The sequence below is a fragment of the Mustela erminea genome, chromosome 4 (assembly GCF_009829155.1).
Source record: "Mustela erminea isolate mMusErm1 chromosome 4, mMusErm1.Pri, whole genome shotgun sequence".
Lineage (NCBI taxonomy): Eukaryota > Metazoa > Chordata > Mammalia > Carnivora > Mustelidae > Mustela > Mustela erminea.
The window spans coordinates 88258832-88277749 of NC_045617.1; the positions used below are offsets into that span (position 1 = coordinate 88258832).

Consider the following 18918-nt stretch of genomic DNA (forward strand, 5'->3'; position numbering starts at 1 on the left):
TTTACAATCCCTCCACCACCTCCACCCAACACAGCGCCCCCCCAGCCCAACCAGGGGTCTGTCAGAGTCTGAAAGACTGGGAAGTAGGGTGGGGACAAGCATTTGGGAAAAGGGGAGGGGAGAAGATTCCAGAGTGGAAGAATTACAGGGGGAAAGGGGGACAACTTGATTGAGCAGGAGGCAAAGGAGGAGAGAGAAACAGAGACCTGGGGTGGGAGGGGTGGGAAGGTGCACACAGAAGGAAGCCCACTACAGTGTGACCACAATAGCCAAAGTTCAGAAACAACCCAACTGTCCATCACAGGGAGGCTGGGCAAAGAAACCAGGGCACTCTGATACAGTACAATGCCCTCCACCAGCCTTTTCAATGATTGACCTAGAGATACATGTAGCAAGTCTAAGATAATCTCCCCAGCATGAAATAAACACCAAGAACAAAAAGTAAAAGCAAGGAGCAGAAAGATCCCTTCTATTTAAAATTTCAAGACACCCAAGTGACAACTTACTTGGAGGGCTACCTACCAGCTGCCAGAAACTGGCTGCCTCTGGCATGGGGATGTTGGAGAAAGTCGAAGGAATAGGGAGAGGTCCTCAACCATATCAGCAACAATGTTGATGCTCATACAGCAACTCAATTCATTTCACAAAGGGAACACACTCTTGCAACCAACTCCCAAATTCAAAACTCAGAACATTCCCAGACACCCCCAGGAGCCTCCACTTACTCTCTTTCAGTCATGGCCCCTAAGGTCCAATGCTAGAACCAGTTTTTTGTTTTGTTTTGTTTTGTTATTTTTGTTTTTTAATATTTAATTTTTTATTTGACAGAGAGAGATCAAAAGTAGGCAGGCGGGGGTGGGGTGGGGTGGGGTGGGGTGGGGGGGAAGCAGGGTCCCCGCTGAAGAGAGAGCCCCATGCAGGGTTCTATCCCAGGAACCTGAGATCATGACCTGAGCCCAGCAGAGGCTTAACTCACTGAGCCACCCAGGTTCCAGGTACCCCTGGAACCAGTTTTTGAATTTCAGAGAAATGGAATCTTTCTGGGTGCTTTCTCATGTTATGAGTTTATGCTCAACATTGCGTGTGTGAAATTTCTCCATGTTGCTGTGCATGGCAACAGTTGGTCCATTCTCACTGACAAGTACTAGCTCTTGTACACGAAGACCATGATTTGTTCCCTTCTTGCACTGCTCATGGCTATTCTGCATGGTGCTGTGGAGAACATTCCAGCGTATGTCTTCTGGTGAACACACATATGTCTGAGTTTTAGGACTGGAGCTGCTGTGTTATACTGGAAAGTTCTATTCCTTAATAAGGCCAAAACAAAGTTCTGAGAACAAAAAAGTAAGAGTCAAACAATCAGATGAATGGAAATATAAACCATCTGAACCTAGATGTATGGGATTGAGGAGATTAATGTTTTTGGACATGCCCCCATACCTCCCAGGCCTGGAAGGAGGCATAAGCTCACCCAGTAGCTCACTTCACCCCACCACAGGGCAGCAGCTGACCCTAGCGAGGAGCCTATGGAGCAGGAAGACCTGGGAGCGCTTCCTTGATACACCACCTCCAAGCTGTGTGATCTGGAGCGGGTTGCCTGACCTCTCTGAGCATCAGGTTCCCCATTACAAAATGAGAAGAGCGACCATGTCTAGGGCGATAAAGCTCAAAGACCCATGAGAGTCAAGTGCCTGGAGCAGAGCAAGCTGAGTAAGTATCGGCTGCATTTGTGTTTAGGGTCTGCATTTCTGTGAGGTCAGTTTTCCTCATTTTTAGGTAAGGAAACCAGGGTTTACAAAAGGGAATGGGAGCATGTCTGGAAAACTAGATGATTTGTCAGTGCTTTTTCCTGCCAGCCACCTAAGGAACCATTCTCCCAGTGTTGTGGAGGAGGAAAGTCAGGGTCAGACAGCATGTAACTTGCCCAGGTCACACTGCTGGTAAAGGTCAGAGGCTAAAGCTCAACCCAGGGCTGCCTCATGCCAGCCCCTGTGCAGTTGACAATGGCCTTCCCAGCAGGGCTAGGCCGTGGGCTCTCATTCTCACCATAGTTAATGCCCCAGCCCCTTTGAAGGGGACCCTCCTGCCAATTCCGGATCACCTCCACCTCGGGAGCCAAGGGCCACTCTTAAACCTTCTCACAAAGCCCTTGTACCAGAAGGAAGAGCTTCGGAGGGGCTGAGTTGATTTTGGGGTGTTTGTTCGGTACATTTCTTTGGTGAGGCCTTGTTTTCCTCACCAAAATGCTATTTTTAGGTGAGAATCAGGGTCTTTTGCCTCTCTTATACTCCCCCTCTGTGACTCACAGGGTGCTGGAAACTGAGCTGGCTTGAAGATGACCTGTAACCTGAAATGAAAGCCAAAGCATTTCCCAGGGAGCCCCCTTTGGGCAAGAGAGCCCCTGTGGGAGGTACAGAGGGCTGCTGCAGGAACGTGACAGGGAAAGGACTGGGGGTGGGTGTGTGCTGAGAGTCAGCCAGAAAATAGATGGAGGAGCCTGTTCCACCTCCCCTCTGCAAAAATCCCTTCTTTTGTACTGAAAGTCCACCCTGAGCCTCTGCAGGAAGGATGGGAAGGAGGCCTGAGGGGCATGGCCACGGCTCAGTTGGACTGACACAAGGACCGGCCAGCTCCAGGCCAGGCCCAGACCTGTCCACCCCGTCCGACTCCCATCAGAGCTGACTCTCCATGGAAGCTAAACTGGATCACGTGGCCAAGGGCCTCCTTTCTCCCAGACCGCACTCCTCCTCAGGTAAGCTACTAGCAGAGCTGCTTTAGAAACTTCCGTGATGTTCTTCCACCTCCTCACTGAAGTGGCTCTGGTCAGAATCCTGCTTCACCACTTACTAGCTCTGTAAGCCTGGGCAAGTGACTCAATCTTCCTGTGCCTCAGCTTTCTTTTCTGTGAAATGGACATAATGGTACTCTCCACCTCATCAGGTTCTTGTGAAGATGAAGTACGGCGTCTGCCTGGCCTGAACCTTAGCTTTGTTATTCCTTACTGCTACTCCTATTACTACCCTGGGAGGGACACTGTGGAGAGTCACATAAATGCCACTTAGAATCCGCCCTACAATTTCCCACCTAGGTACCTGAAGGGTTCCAGAAGGATCTAATTCTGCCTGTCATACCCACCTAGTAGGGCAAAAACAGAAGATCCAGACCGGGATGGGGTATCACTAACTGTACAACTCCTTTTGACTATTTGTGCCCGCAGAAAAGGGATGGAATAATTGATGAAAACTGACCCAAAAGGGAGCCTCCTCTCTTAGGTTCCTGTCCTTCCAAGCCCTATTGGAAAGACCTCTTCCAAAAGATCCTTCTCTCTCCAAGCAACATGCCTGACTCAAGCTAAGCACCCCCAGCTCACACTCCACGGGGGCACCACCGCGTCTGCCCCGCCTTCTCCTGCCTCAGGTGCTCTGGCCAGAAAAGCTTTCAGGATCCACTGCCTTCCTGCCCTCCTCCCACAGCAGGGCCCTCAGGGTATTCCTTTAAGATCTAGGGCGGGGGGGGGGGGTGTCTTTCACTTCTCCCCACCTGTAACACACGGAGACAGATGTTTTGGAAGTGGAGGTTTTATTCAGGTTTCCAGGGGTGTCTGAGTAGGGGCGTCTGCTACCAACATACCCCTCCGCCTTGGAACTCGGGCCTTTCCCCATCCGGACTCCCCCATCCGGACTCCCCCACCCCAGCCTCCGCCCCAACCCAACCCAAGCCACTGCCACTATCCCTCCCAGCCCCCAGGCAAAGACATTGAGTTTTGTTTGCTATCCGATTTGTCCGGATAATTGCCTCGACTTTGCACTTCGCTTTGCCCGCGTGTATCCGGCTTTGGGCCCCTTCTTCACCGGTTCGCAGAGCACTTTCTGGGAAATTCCCCTTCCGGTAAGGGAGTCAGCGCGCGCCCGGGGTGAGGGTTCACAATGCCCAGAAGAAGCCTCCCCACCTCCCCCACCCCCGATTCAGAAAGCTCACCCCCAGCCCCCACGCAGTGGGGATCAGAGGGAAGCAAGGAAGTACTCGGGCCCGACACCGGCTCCGGGATCAGGGCCCCCGGCCACTCCCCGCGCCGAGCGCAGCCCGCCGGGAACCAATGAACCGTGTGGGAGCAGGGCTCGGCCGTACCTCCAGACTCCGGGGAAAAGCAGGGGTTTGCAGAGCGCGCCACAGGATTCGCGAGGGCAGGGAGAATCCCTGGGGTCTTTCCACCTCCCCTTTCTCACGTCCGCAGCCCCGTGTCTTCTTCCCAAGCCCCCACTTTTCTTCCCCTAAAGTTCGGTCCACGTGGTCTTCTCTCGCTCTTCGCGGCGGCCTGGCCCGGTGAAAGCGGCTGCACCTGCTTTAGGCGAATTATGGTAGCGCTAGAAGTTGGTCTCCCCTCCCTCCACCGCTCGCTCGCTCGCTCGCTCGCTCCCTCCTCCCCGGCTCTCTCCGCGCGCTCCCTCCTTCCCCTTCCAGCCCGCGTCCCCCGCCCCCTCCCGCCCCGCCCGCGCGCCGCCCGCTCGCAGCCACTCGCATTCCGGGCTCAGTCGCAGCCCCTCGGAGTCCGGAGCCGGCCGCCCCTGCGGACCGGACAGCGCGACCGGCTGCCGGGACGGAGCCCCCAGCCCGCGAGGAGGGCGCGGCGCAGGCGGCGGCGGCGCGGCGGGGAGGAGCCCGGGCCGGAACCAGGGCTGGGCCGGGGGCGGGGACGCCGGGGTCCCGGAGCCCCGGAGCCGGAGCGAGCGAACAAGCGTCGCGGGAGCACCGGGAAGAAGGAGCACCGCCGCCGGAGCGAGCCGAGCTGCCCACAAAGTGCGATGCCCCGGCGGGGCTAGGGCGCGCGGCGGCCGGCGCGGCGCGGCGCGGAGGGAAGACGCCCGGGAGCTGCGCGGCGCCGGGAGGCGCGGAGGGGCAGCCCCAGCGGGCGGCGGCGGGCCCGGGCTGCGACCCGAGCGAGCCCCATGCCCCGCGCGGGCTGACGGGCCGGAGCCCGCACGGAGCGGCCGGGCCGGACAGGTAGGTGGCTGGCCGAGCCCGGGGACGCGAGTGGGGGCTGGGCCGGCGACCAGACCAACTCCCAAGCTCGCGCACTCTCTCGGCCGCTCGCTGGCTCACTTTGTGTTTGCAAACTGCCCGCCGGAGCCGCGCCGGGCGCCGGGAGGAGCCGGGCCCAGGCCGGCGCACTTTGTTCCAGCCGGGGCCGGCTGCGGCGCCCTGACCCCGCGCCGCCACCACACCCCGCCCCCGGCCTGGGCCCCCGTGGCCCACAGCCGCCTTGGGAACAGGTGGGGGCTACGGCGGGGCGGCGGGAGGTGGGGGCAGCCGGAGGTCGGCGGGGAGGGGGGGTTGGAAAGGCTACTAAGGCCCGCCCTTCCCCCAGAATCTGGGCCCCGCCCCCTCCCGGCCTGGCGGCAGGGAGTGGGGTGTAAGGGGGCGCGACCCCCCCACCCGGCCCCCGCCCGAGTCAAACAAAGAGTACTTCTCGGCCCGGACTTTCCTGAGCTGGGGAGGGAAGTGGTGGCTCGCGCTCCCCCAACCCAACCCCAGTCTGTCCAGGATTCCCCGAGACGCGCCGGAGGCAGATGGGGGGGGCAGCGGTCGCACCCGCCGCGTCGCCTCTGGTGAGAAGGGGACTTGTTTTGCTGGGCTCGCGCCCTGGAGGTTCCGGGGCCAGTCAGCCCGGTCCCCCCATGGCTCGGCCAGCTCGCAGATAGAGCGGAAAACTTCTTGGGGACTTAAGAGCGTCTGGAAGCGGCGCCTGTGCTGGAGGGCGGGGTACGGACCCGGCGGATACCTTTATTCTCCGCATTTGGGGAGAGCCACCCCCACCCCCAACCGCCTCACCATGTTGGGGGGAAAAGGGTGGGCAGCAGCAGGGTTCCGAGGCCCCCAGGGAAGAGGGTTCCCGAGTAACCAAGCAGGACGCCCCTCAGACTGCCGACCCCAGTGTCTCCTCTCGACGGCCCCCCACGGACACCTCTCTGACCGGCAGTCACCCCGGCGGCGCTCCTACCCCGCGCTCCGCGTCAACTCCAGACTAACTTGGGGCTGAGCCCGGGCAAAGCCTGTGGCGCTAGAATGTGGGGCATCCTGAGTGACCCGGAGTCCCGGCCTCCCCGGCAAAGGAACGTGTGATTTCGCGGGACGCGGATTCTGAGACAGAGGCCCTAACGGCTGCGGATGCCTTCCTACAACTGGGGCGACCTCGTGAACACGGCCGCGTCCCTCCCGGACCCTCTAGGTTGTAGGGAAGATGATACGGGAACAAGGAGACCCTGAGCCTATAGAGCGCCCGGCTCAAACCTTGGCAGTCCAGCTTCTCTTGTCAACCCCCGCCTGGCGGATTTCCTCGGTCCCTCCGCGCCTGGGGTTTAAGGCGTCTGGAGATCACCTTGTTTCTCGCACCCCAACACCGGATCTCCCTGCAGACTGGCCTCGGAGTCTGGAGCAGGGGTTCAGATGGGGGGATGAAAGAGCAAACCCGAGTCTGAAGCTGTCATCCCTGCAGTTCCTGAGAAAGCCCAGGAGCATTTTGGCCAATGCGGGTTTTTACAGCATCTTCATCCCCCTTTTCAAGCACCGCCTGGATTGTCCCAGGGCGAACTGTGTTGGGTCTGGGATTGAGGGCCCCGGGAGTAAAGCTTGAAGGATAGCAGGGGTTGTGTCAGAGACTGGCCAGGGTGTGCCCCCATCTCCCACGCAGAAAGAAGGTGCAACAGGACCGCTAAAAGGCCTGTAGAAGTGGGAGGGTCTGACCAGTCCCACCCGAGAGGGCAGTGGGTAACCCAGACTCGACACTGAGAATGTGAACCCAGAAACTCACTTTCAGCAGAGAACCAGGACTAAACGATTCTAGCGCCAGGCATTTTAAGCCCCTGACTTCTGGTGAGCCAGCGGGTGGTCACAGGGGCCGGAAAGGCAGGGATGGCCGCACCTCAGCTGCCCAAATGAGAGACACACTTGCTTCAGACAGCCCTTGCCTCAGACAGTCCCCACACAAATAGGCAGAAAATTGCTTCGGGGAATGGGAGGTCTGCAGGCTTGTTTTGTTTTGTTTTAAACTTGAGAAACTTTGTCTTGCCTGGGTTCTGGGGTTCTTTGTCACCTGGCAGGCTGGAGGAAGGGCCCAGGACTGCTTTAGGCACCTGGATGGCTGGCTTGCTCTGGCTGCTTTAGATCTGAGCCTCTCAAAAGCGGGGATGTGCCTCGGGAAGGGGGAGCGGGGAGCACTCCCTGTCTGGTGTTGCTCCCACTTTTGTCAGCCAGGCAAGGTAGCATGGGGAGGAGAGGGTGCTTTGGGGGCGCAGTCCCCCAAACATACCCAGGACCCCAGTAGGATGGGACTCTGCTCCCAGACCCTCAGCCTCCTACCTTACCCTGATCCCAACCTTAGCCCTGAGTTAGGGGAGACTATGGGAACCGTCCCTCTTGGCACTAAGCCATTGGGTGTCTGGGTGGGGTTTTCTATCCTTCTCCCAGTCCTGGGCAGGTTTCCCAGGAGTTATGGAGTTGGGGAACCCCTGAGCCCTGGGGAGAGAAAGGCCTGACACCAACGCTGGGGAATGCCAGGGGTAGGGCAGGTTGGGCCCTTTTCCAACCTAGACACTGATACCCCCACCCCCTTTCCCCTGCCTTTGGCCAGAAACTTCCTTTCTGGCTGCCAGCAGGTAGGTCCCTTCTTGCCAGGAATGTGCATATCCTGCTGGGCCCCTACTCCAAACACACTTCTTCCTTGGCCGGGGTGGGAGAGAAGGCAGCGGGACTTGGTGGTAGTGGTGGTGGTGGTGGTGGTGGGGCTTCCTTTGATCCAATAATTCCCCCAAGTGTTTGCCAAGCCCCCCCCACCCCCGCTTGTCTGTGTGGGCAGGTCCCCTGCTGGGCACTAGAGAGCCCTAGCAAGAGGCTCTGATCCTCTGTTGCCCAGGTAGGAGAGACAGACAAGATGTCACATCAGGGAGAAGAGAGTGGGAGCAGGGTGTCTGTTTCAGAGGGAGAAGTGTGAGCTGTGGTGGAAAGGACAGGTCATCTCTAGAAGGCCCTGGTGCTCTGCCACACCTGGCCTAGCCGTACCCTCTCTCCCAACATCCTAACCCTTCTCTGTGCCCCTGCCTCGGTAGTTTGCCTGTCTTTCCAGCTGAAATGCAACCCCCCCACGTCTATCCCCAGCGCAATGACTTTACTTTCCTGGTAGCACAAAGCACAAAGAAAAATAATTTCTTCTACCCACGGAGTTCCACACAGCGTCTCTTCATGATCTTTCTACTCTCCCAGCTTCCCCAGAACCCAGACCCGGCAGGTGCTACTTTTGACAGGATTTCACTGGCCAAAGTGGTTTCCTTGGACTTGGTTCCAGAACTCTGGAGCCCGGGGCAAGGAACTCGAGCCAGCCCAAGGCAGAACATGGGTTAGGGTGGAAAAGGCTTTGGACCCCACCAGCCATGATGGGACTCTGGGTGAACTTAATTAAGCTCTTGGAACCTCAGTTTTTCTCTGTGTAAAATGGGTCAATAATAACCACCTTAAAGAGTCCATTTGGGAGTTGAATGTAAGGTACCTAGCGCTGACCAAGGAGTGGTTTTTATGATGAGACTCTGAGCATTGCCAGGACGCACGCTGGACTGAATGTTGGAAATGCTTGCGCTTGAACTTCCATTTCACAAGCTGGGGGAAATGAAGCCCAGAGAGAAGAAGCAACTTGTCTGAGGTTACACAGCCAGTCAGTGGGAGAGCTGGGGCTAAAATGTGGGGCTCCTAACTCGAACTGGGCTTGAGCCTCTGCTGTGGGGCAGGGAGAAAGGAGGGGACAGAAGGGCTTCTCAGCTCCTGCCCTCGCTCCTTTACAGACTCAGGCCTGGGCTGCCCCCTCTGCACTCCCGGTGAGAAGGCTGTGTTTTCTCCTCCTGCCTTCCCTTTGCGGGGGGGGGGGGTCTAGGTTCAGAACCTGGCATTTCCCACCTCCACGTGACCTTGGAACGATGCAGTCATATGTTACCCCCCCAAACACACACACACACACACACACACACACACACACACACACACCACCCTTTTAAGATGCTCATGGAGACAAAAGAAAATGCAAGGGATAATTCCCCAGAGTGTAGAGAAGGAAAATGGCTGGCACCACCTCCAGAAAGGGAGACTTCTGGGGTTTGGAACCCCAGGCTACACAGTCTTATGGAAGAGAGAAGTTCAGCTGCCAGTCTTAGAGCAATTCGGGACCTACCTGTGGATGGATCATCTCAAAGAAGCAAAAAAATACTTGACTTCAGCCTATAAGTTCCTGGCTTTTTCAGCATTGCCTTCCTGGATTCTACAGGAATGGATCCCTTCACCCAGTCCCGCCATGGGTGATCGTGGAATGATAGCAGGAACCATTTACTTCCAAGCCCTATGGCTGCCCATACAGTGGTCTGGTGAGATGGCACCCAGTGGGCCCCTCATGGAGCCTGGACTCAGGGCACACCTGCCTGAGCTAGAAATGGAGAGCTCCCAGCAGGGAAAGTGCATGCATCAAAATGTCCTGTGCCCCAAGGGGACCATCCAGGCCTGAGCATGGCATCAAAATGTCCTGTGCCTCAAGGGGGAGGTCTGGGCATGGCAGATGTTCTTCCTTTCCTTGATCCCCATCCCAGGCCTCCTCCTTTCGGGTCTTTGCCAGGCTGTCCCTCACTCCAGTGCAGCCCCGCACCCTCTCCCCACCCTGGCCAGAGCCATGCAACCTGTGTCCAGAATCCTGGTAGCTCTGCTGACCTCATAGGTCCCAGTCCTCTACCTACTTGGAGCCTCCAGAGCTGGGGCCTGAGGCGCACTGGGCTCATTGGTAGTGCTGGATAGAGGTAGCTGGGGTTTTCTCCCACTCCCAGCTGATTCTAATGAAACCTGACCTGGGCTACCTTGCAAAATGGGGGCAGGGTGGATAGGGACGAGATGGTGGGTTTTCCTCACACATAAGAGTGGAATGTGTGGAGTAGCGACCCTTTGGCATTTGTTCAAGGTAGTCAGGGTCAGCAGGTGGAAGTTACCTAGAATTCTCACCAGCAGCAGAGGAGGGACAAAGGACAGCAACTTAAGGGCAGGGTGACTAGGAATGGAGACCAGGAGGGCTGCTGTCCAAGCCAAAAACATTGTGGAGCGCTTAGTGTGTGCTGTGGCAAACATGAGGGTTGGGGGAAGAGCTTTAATAAGAGGTGACTGGATTGCAACTTGGACAATCAGAAATGGAGCAAACACCCTAGGCTGATCTTTCAGATAGCCCTGGAGGCAGGGCTCTGGTGTGACGCTGGGGAGCCGTGTTAACCGGATGCCTCTGCTGGCCTGGGAGGGCCCTCAGGAGGTCTGTGCTGTGTGAAGGGAAACTGGGGGGCGGTGGGCGAGTGGGCTCCCGTTCTGGGCTCCTCAACCCGATGAGCTCCCTCGAATTGAGCTGCGCAGCTCTGGAGCCCACACTTCCGGGAGACCTAGGCTGAAAGAAATTGGTCCCAAAAAAGGGTAGTGGTGTACTTCCTGCTTTCCTTCAGGGGTTCCCGTGCCAGATGTGCATCTGCACCCTGCGAGGAAGGGTGTGCCGGCTGGGGAGAATTTTGGGTAGAGATTGAACGGCGGGATTTGTGGGAGACCCAGGGAGTGGCTGCAGCTGTAAGCGTTTAGGGAGCAAAGCGCTCAGCGTGGAGAAGCTCCCTATCTTTTCAAGGCTTCCCATATCACTGGATCAGAGCAGGAGGTGCTTGCGAAGGTCGGATCTTAAGGATGCAGAGTTCGGTCGACTTAGGGGAAGCCTCCAGAATCTACCCCCGGGGAGAGCCAGGGCTACTGGCCTTCCCTCCCAGCTCAGCGCACTTGCCCAGGGTTGCTTGCCTCGCCAGCATTGCCCGGAGCCTCTTCGAGCACATCCGTGCAAGTTGCAGGAAGCTCCTTAATCTCTGAGCTCCGGGATGCTGCACCAAGGCCAGAGCACCGGAGACACAACCTGGAACTCGGGACCCACTCCGCCCAGTGCCCCGGTGTCTAGGGAATGTTGAAAGAGGGGGCTGCTGGTCCTTTAGCCCCGGGAGGGCCGCCTCCTCCCCGAGGGCTGCACTCCTCTCACTTGGGGCTGACCTCGCAGGTCTGGGTGGTAAACAAGGTCTGGATTCACTGACCAGGGTCATCCGTACGCCCGCTGCTACCAACTTCCTAATCCCGTGTAAGACTTTAGCCATGGCCCACTTCTTTCTGGGCCAAGGTTTTCCTAACTGCACAACTGGGAACACAGGCAGTCTCTTCTCCCAGGCTTCCCTGGGCCGAAGCTCCGCGTTGGGCATCAGGCGAAAAGAGAACCGGAAGGTCTCCGCGCACTCTCTCTTTGTTCACCGCGGCGGGAGCCTCCTGCCTCCGCCGCTCCTTCCCGAAAGGGGCGCTGTGGAGTGCGGGGCAGGCGGCCCGCGGCCCAGGCAAGGTTCCTCCCTTCCCAATTAGGCAGCGGAGCCTGATTAAAAGGGGGTGCTGCCCGCCCCCTCCTGCCCCATCTACATCGACGAGATTTCCCTTCATCAGAATCTCACATCCTCCAGAAATTAATTTGATGCCTCTTGTTATCAATTAATTGAATCTCGTTGGGAGAGAGAGCTCAGCGAGGCGGGCGGCGGCTTGGCCCTGGTGTGCCGCTGGTCTGCCCTCCCCCTCACATCAGGACAGCCTCACCCCCTCCCCATTTCTCTTGTTTCTGCCTTGCTCATAATTCCACTTATTTTCTAAAATATAGCCACCGCTGTGAATCCTTTTGCCCAGTTTGGCTTGGATGGGTCCCCATGGATGGGGCACTGCCTGGGATTTACCCTTCCTGAGCTGAGGAGGGGGCCATGTGGGGGTTCCTCTCCCCTGGGCCCTCTTCCATCCCTCTGTAAATCAACAGAACCACAGCGTTGGGGAATTTGGCCCTGACCCTGACCCTGTGTACTCCAGGGGCTGCTGGTGAGAAACTTGGAGAGGAGGACTGGGGGAGGCAGAGCTAGGGACGGATGGCAAGGATCCTCCCCCACTAGACACACACACCCTAGTTGGAGGAGGCGATACTGGAGGGCCAGGCTAGGGGCCTGTCAGCCAGCAGGATTTTGTCCTTGTGAAAGTTTCATTTTTTTTAGAGGAGGTGATTCGGAGCTGTTGCCCCTGCCAGGGCTGATCTGCTCAGTGAAGGGGCAGTGGGCACAGATGTGTGGTACCTCCTAGCCGCCCAAGAGCAAAGTTGGGCATCTGCAGGAACAAGAAGGTAAATGAGAGATGAAGGAGGAAGGTTCTAGAAGACATCCCAATCTGGGAGGGGGATGTGGCCGATACAGGGTACAACTAAGTGGTTACCAGACCCTGACTTGGGAGCTGTGCTTTGCTGTTCCACATACCTTCCCTTGTCCTGCTCCTCAGGACAGCCCTGGGAGATTGTCCAGGTGATGATCTGTATTACTCTCAATTAATGGTGAGGGATCCAGGCCTGGAGAGGTCATGTAACTTGCCCTGGGTCACACAGCTAACTGAAACATGCTTCTCTGGAATGCTGGCCATAAGGGCTGAGGTCGCAAATTGACCAACTTCACCCTTTAGGCGTTTTGTTGATGCACACAAAGCTTATTACAAGGGTACGTACGTTTCACACAGATATCCCCACTTCGGCTTCTTTTGAAACACCCAGACCCCGTCACTCTCAGCCTGCATTTCTGCATGTGGTAAGGACACACTGGGATTGAGTGTCCCATGCTCCTCACCTGGCCTTCTAGGTGACGGGCCTAGCCCCCAAGGGCATTTTGGGTAGTAATTCTGTCTTGGAGATTTCACCTGTCCTCTGTACTCTCCAAGAAGGAACTGGGGAAAAGGGGGTGGCCTGAGAGACTCTTAAAGGCCTTTACTAGAGCTCAGAGAAGACCTTTAAGGACACTGTGACCCCACGTGAATTCCCACACAACTCTTCAAAACTGGTGTGGGGGGGATAATTGTCCCGTTTCTGACCACAGAGGGGATTATAGGGTTTTGTGTCCCTTGGAGCCTGTCCTAAACTGAAACCAGCCCATCCCTGCCCAGGTGAGCCTCTCTGTGAAAGTGGTCAGCCTCTTACCTGTCTCCCAAACTTACTTACTTTTTGTGGGGGAAGGGAGAGACTTTCTCCCAAGAATAAAACCTCAGTTGGCAACAAGAGAGGAACTGGGCAGAAATCACCTTTCTGAAACTCATTTTGGAACAGGGCAAGAGGGGAAAGGATGCTGATGCTTATATATTCAGATGTGGGTGTGTTCTGGATGCCCCTTGAGTTGGTCCCCAAGATCCCTGTAAATGCCACATGTGAACATCATCGGGGAGACAGAGAGAGGGCCCAGGGCTGGTCAGGCAGGTGGGGTGGGAGGCAGTCAGGGACCCCAGGAAGGGCCAGACCCCATGGTGTGTCCCAGGTTGGCTGAAGCCCCTCCTTTGCACACGGGAGCCCTCTGGTGCCAAGGGCACTACCAGAACCAGGCTCCAGATGGCCACTCAAGCCCTGGATCAGTCGCCCCCACCCCTTAACCAGCGCCCCCCCCCACATAACACGTCACTATTTAATTAGCCGTCTCTGATTAACCAAACTTGGCATTCGGCTTCTCTTGCCCTCATCTTTCCCAGCTCCGAATCAATGGCTTTGATATGCTAATTAGGGAGTAATTTAATTTCAAAAGGCCGCAATTAACAAGGGTGTTGTGGACATGCTGTAGTTAAGCGGAGTAATCTAATTTGCATTAGTAACAAGCAGGGACTAATTAGAAGCTTAATTAGACACTTAGATGGCTCTTATGTTTACTTTCTTAATGAGATGGAGTGGGATCTTTGGTTCTCTTTCCTTTTTCTTTCTTTCTTTCTTTTTTTTTTTTTTAATTGTTAATTCTTCTTGGTGTGGTTCTAGGAAGGAGTGTTGAGCGAGGCCACCTTGCTAGGGCCTGGTGGGAGCATTTTAGGGCCTGAGTGGGTGTAAAGGACACTGTGGGGGGCGGGCAGTGGTGAGGAAAGGTTCAGATTCCAGGGAGAGTCCAGAATGACTGCCCTCCGGGCCTTAATGACCTCTGAGGTGGGATTCAGGAGAAGAGCACTGATTTGGGAGTCAGGAGAGCTATAGGGTTTCTGTTGGGCTCAGCCTCCCAGCAGCCAGGTGACCTTGTCAAATCAGTAGGCATCCTCAAAGTGTCCTTCCCTCTTTATCTGTCAAATGAACACCAGGTTGTGTGCAGAAGAGTGGAGGGGACAGTGTATGGGAAAGGGCTTCAAGGAGAATGGTTGTTATTAAAATAAAATATAGTCACAAACTGTGTGCCCAGGTTTCTCTTCCTTGTGACTCAGCTTAGAAGTCACCTCCCACCAGAAGAGCCTTCCCAGAGTGTCCACATTCCCTCTAGGCACCCACAGCCAGCCCGCCAGTGTCAACGTAACATAGCATTTGTAAAGTTGTGCACCATAAAGAGTAGAGGCTCTCAACCCTGGCTGCAATTGAAGTGTAAGATTTTATTTTTTTATTTACTTGAGAGAGAGAGAGAGGGAAGGAGCACTAGTGGGAAGAAGAGCAGAAGCAGAGGGAGAAGATGACTGCCCACTGAACAGGAGCTCCCATGCAGGGCTCAATCCCAGGACCCTGAGATCATGACCTAAGCTGAAGGCAGACGCTTAACCTGCTGAGGCATCCAGGCACCGGCTGCAATTGACATTTAGAATACTTGGACAAGATTTTTAAATTATCTGTGCCTGGGTCCTACTCCCCAGAGTCCAATTTATTTGACGCAGGGTGCAGCCTAAGTATTGGGTATTTTTCTTAACACTGTGTTTGTCTGGGTGTCTGTCTTTCTCTTCCACCAACATGTAAGCCTCCCAACAGCAGGGGCTGTGTTTTGTTCCCTCTTTATGCCCAGAGCCCTGTGTTCAGTATTAGTTGCAGGCAGAGGCCCACGAGCCTGCTGTGTACCCTCTGGAGGGTGTGTAAACTCACCCAGGTTTGACAGCGTCTGCAGTGTTGCTTTTTGAAAGCCTTATGCAGGATCTGAGAATCTTCTGGAAACAGACCTGAGGAGAATGGAGGGAAAATGCTAAAAAGGTGAGGGGCTCATGAGTCCTCAAGGATGTGGGCACATTGCCGAATGGAGGATAAAATTGGTACAAATTTTATGGACATCAATTAGGGAATAAATGTATTAACAGCCTTAAAATTACACAGTTCTAAAAAAGAAAAAAAACACGGTTCTACCTAAACATGTATCTTTTTTTTTTTAAGATTTTATTTATTTATTTGACAGAGAGATCACAAGTAGGCAGAGAGACAGAGAAAGATGAGGAGAAGCAGGCTCCCTGCTGAGCAGAGAGCCCGATGCGGGCCTCGATCCCAGCCCCTGGGATCATGACCTGAGCCAAAGGCAGAGGCTTAAACCACTGAGCCACCCAGGCACCCTCTAAACATGTATCTTAAGCATATAGTTAGAAAGGTCGAGTATTGCTTTCCTATAAGGGTGTTTATTGCAGCATTGTAGTTAAAAAAAAAAAAAGGTATAGTCTGGATGTCCAACTCTAGGGGATTGGTTAAATAAATTCTGGAACGTGCAGCCCATTTGAGCAACTATGTGACCACTAAAAACTGTTGCTTAAAATATTTGATGTCATGTGGAAATGGTTATGATAGTAAGTGGTGAGTGGAAAAATAGGAAAGTTCAAACCATGTACAGATTATGACCCCAATTTCACTTTTTAAATGTTTATATGCCAAAGAGAGTGAAAATGAACTGACTGGAAGGGGGTGGATCCCAAAGGCTAGCTTTCTGGGTGGCACAATTATGGGTATTACTTTTTTTTCTTTATACTTTTTTTTTTTCTCTTCAAAATTTTCTGCCAAGGTGTCTGTTACTTTTAAGATTAAAAAATGGAGTTACTTGAAACTTGGGAGAGAACTTGAAGCAGCACAGAATGGTGGTTCACCTTCCAAGTCAGGGACTTGTTGTCGCCTTTTGTTTATTTATTTATTTTTAAATGATGTTATTTACTTATTTGAGAGACCGGAGAGCGCATGTGTTCCTGGGGACAGAGGGGCAGAGGGAGAAGCAGGCTCCCTGCTGAGCAAGGAGCCCCACACAGCTCCAACCCCAGACCCTGAGGTCATGACCTGAGCCGAAGGCAGACACTTAACTGACTGAGTCACCCAGGCATCCTTATTGCCACCTTTTAGAGAGGCGGGTCCTCACCCTGCCACTTGCCCTAAGTTCCTCAGGCCCTGAAATTTTGTGTGGCAAGGCCTTGAATGGTCCCTAACATCGGGGCGTGTGGCTGCTAATGTGTCATTTCGGGAGAATCTTGGGAGTACAGAGGGAAGCCTAGGTGCCTGCCTCTGACCCACACAAAGGAGAGTCCCAAAGTACAGGGACAACATGGGCTTAGAGAGGGATTAAGCTTTTTCTGGAACTCAAGAGAGCCCCATCTTCCTGGGGCAAGACACTGTAGGCGTAATCAGAAAGCCAGATACGATGTGACTCACATCACCCTGCTCTGGTTTAGGGACTCACTTGGGAGCTAGAAACATCCTAACCTATGGGTCCTGCCTCACTTTCTGCAAATGCTGAACCAAGGGCTGTGATGAGAGGATAATAGGATCACAAACCCTAGCCCACTCAGAGTTGAGGTATAGCAGGACTTTCTGGGCTCCCATAATCATAGTAACCGCCCTTCTCTGAATGGCTTTTTCATGCAGTGTATTCTGTTTGCTATCACAGCAGCCCTGTTTGCAATCACAGCAACCCTGAAAGGAAGGTTTATTGGTATTAGTCCCATAAGACAAATAAGGTCACCAAGGCTCAGCCTGGTGACCTCACTGCTCAGTGCTCTCCATACAGAGATAAGAGACCAGAAATTGGTCCACAGGTAGGATGGCAAATGAGTGTGGCTGGCTAAGGAGGGCCAAGGCCCAAAACGGCTGCTGCCCAAACCCTCATCTCTGCTGGTAGCCTGAGTCAGTGTTCCTTTGGGGCCTGAGGTGAACCAGGGAGGGGGGATCCCCACACCTTTGGAGGACAGGTTGGGAAGCATTCTTCTGTTACTTGTGATGTCGGTGCTTATTGCTCTGGAAAGCCCTCTGCTTTATGTCCCTGACACAGGTAAGATCTGATAGCAGGACAGCTAGAAAGATAGGGAAAGAAAATAGAAAGAAATAGAAAGAAAAAGAAAATGCATCTTCGTGCTCTGTTCTCTCTGGTACCCACATCTTTTTATGGAATCTAGCAATGTGTCCATTTCAGAGACTTTTAGCTCTGGAAAAGTCTGAAAGCAGCAACCTCTCATAAAATATGGGCCTTTGCCCGAGCTGTTTGCCCTGAATTCAGTGTACATTTTACCTGGCCAGCATCTAATCACCTTTCATCTCTGAATATAAATGCCATTTCCTTGAAGAGAAGGCCTTCCCTGCACTCCCACTCCCACCCCCCATTAAGTTAGAGTCCCCTGCTTATTCCCTGTACTCACATTTGATGGAACCTACTTTCTTTATGTGAGCTTATCTACTTATTTGGGTCCTTATTTATCATTTGCCTCCCCTCACGGGAACTGTGAGCTCCAGCACATTAGGGCCTGGGCCCTGTTCTGCTGGGGTCTGCCCACACACATAGCCTGACACACTGTACATGCTTAAGTTTCCGGGGGACCAGTGAATGGACGAGGGTCACTGCTGGTGCTATACGCTCTTGGCTGTCCACTGGAGGAGAGAGAAGCATGACTTTGTTCACGGCCAAAACTCTACTAGTGGCTAAATTTTCAAAAAGACAATGCCAGATTTACCCAGTGAAAAGGGGTTGAGGTGAACAGGACCCCCCCCCATTATTATAAATTACCCTCAAAGTATCTAGGGCACTGCTGCACTGGTTTGTTCAAGATTTGGATACCAGCAGAGGGTAGGGACCAAATTCCGGTGTCTTGCAGTCCTGCAAGATAGATCCTCAGGGTTTGTCTTTTTTTTTTTTTTCTTTTAAGATTTTATTTATTTATTTGACAGAGATCACAAGCAGACGGAGAGGCAGGCAGAGAGACAGGGGGAAGCAGGCTCCCTGCTGAGCAGAGAGCCTGATGCGGGGGCTCAATCCCAGGACCCCGAGATCATGGCCTAGGCCAAAGGCAGAGGCTTAACCCACTGAGCCACCCGGGCTCCCCCCCCCTTTTTTTAAAAGTAAGACTTGAATTCACCACCCTGAGATCAAGAGTTGCATGCTTTACCAACCAGTGAGACTTGAATTCACCACCCTGAGATCAAGAGTTGCATGCTTTACCAACCAGGCTAGCTAGGCGCCACCTCCCACCTCCCTGTTGTCTGTCTTAATCAGGCACTAAATCCATGTTGAATGAATAAATGGCCTTGGACATGGATCATCTCATTTTGGCCACGAGGCAGCTCATAAACTAAAGTCAGTGGTCATCACTGAGGAGACCTGTGGTCTTGGATGAGCAGCACTAACATCACTTGGGAACTTTTTAGAAAAGAGATTCTCAGACCTACTGAATCAGAAACTCCAGGCCTCAGGCCCAGCAGTCTGTGTTCCAACTAGCCCTCCAAGGGCATTCTGATGCATTCAAGTTTGAGATCCTCTGGCTTAAGGTTTCGGCTCATTTTGTTCTCCCTTTGACAGAAGCTTCATCTGTCTTTTTTTGCAGTTGGCTTCCTGAGCTTTCTTGGAAGTCGACAGGGCTATACTATTATACTATATATTATAATATATATGTGTATATATATTATAAATAGTATATATGTGTATATGTATATATACACATATATATTATAAATAGATAATCTAGTTTCCCCCATCATGCGGAGGAGAAAAAGGGGTAATGAACTTGGGCCCAAGTGCCCCGGCAAGTTGGTGACAGACCGGGGCCTAGATGCCACGTTTCCCAACTTTAAGGCTCAGTTTCTCGGCTCTCTCCCCG

The 18918-nt window shown here is 54.0% G+C and overlaps 1 protein-coding gene across 3 annotated transcripts in view; it reads left to right on the forward strand.

Moving 5' to 3' along the window:
• The first annotated feature begins 4889 nt into the window (after positions 1-4889).
• FOXP4 (forkhead box P4) overlaps positions 4890-18918 on the forward strand; it is a 51858-nt gene continuing 37829 nt past the window's right edge. For 2 of the 3 annotated variants that reach the window (XM_032339905.1, XM_032339907.1), the window contains exon 1: positions 4890-5001. The gene's annotated coding sequence lies outside the window, so the exon portion shown is untranslated. The remainder of the gene's footprint in view (positions 5002-18918) is intronic. The other variant, XM_032339904.1, reaches the window with a different exon arrangement.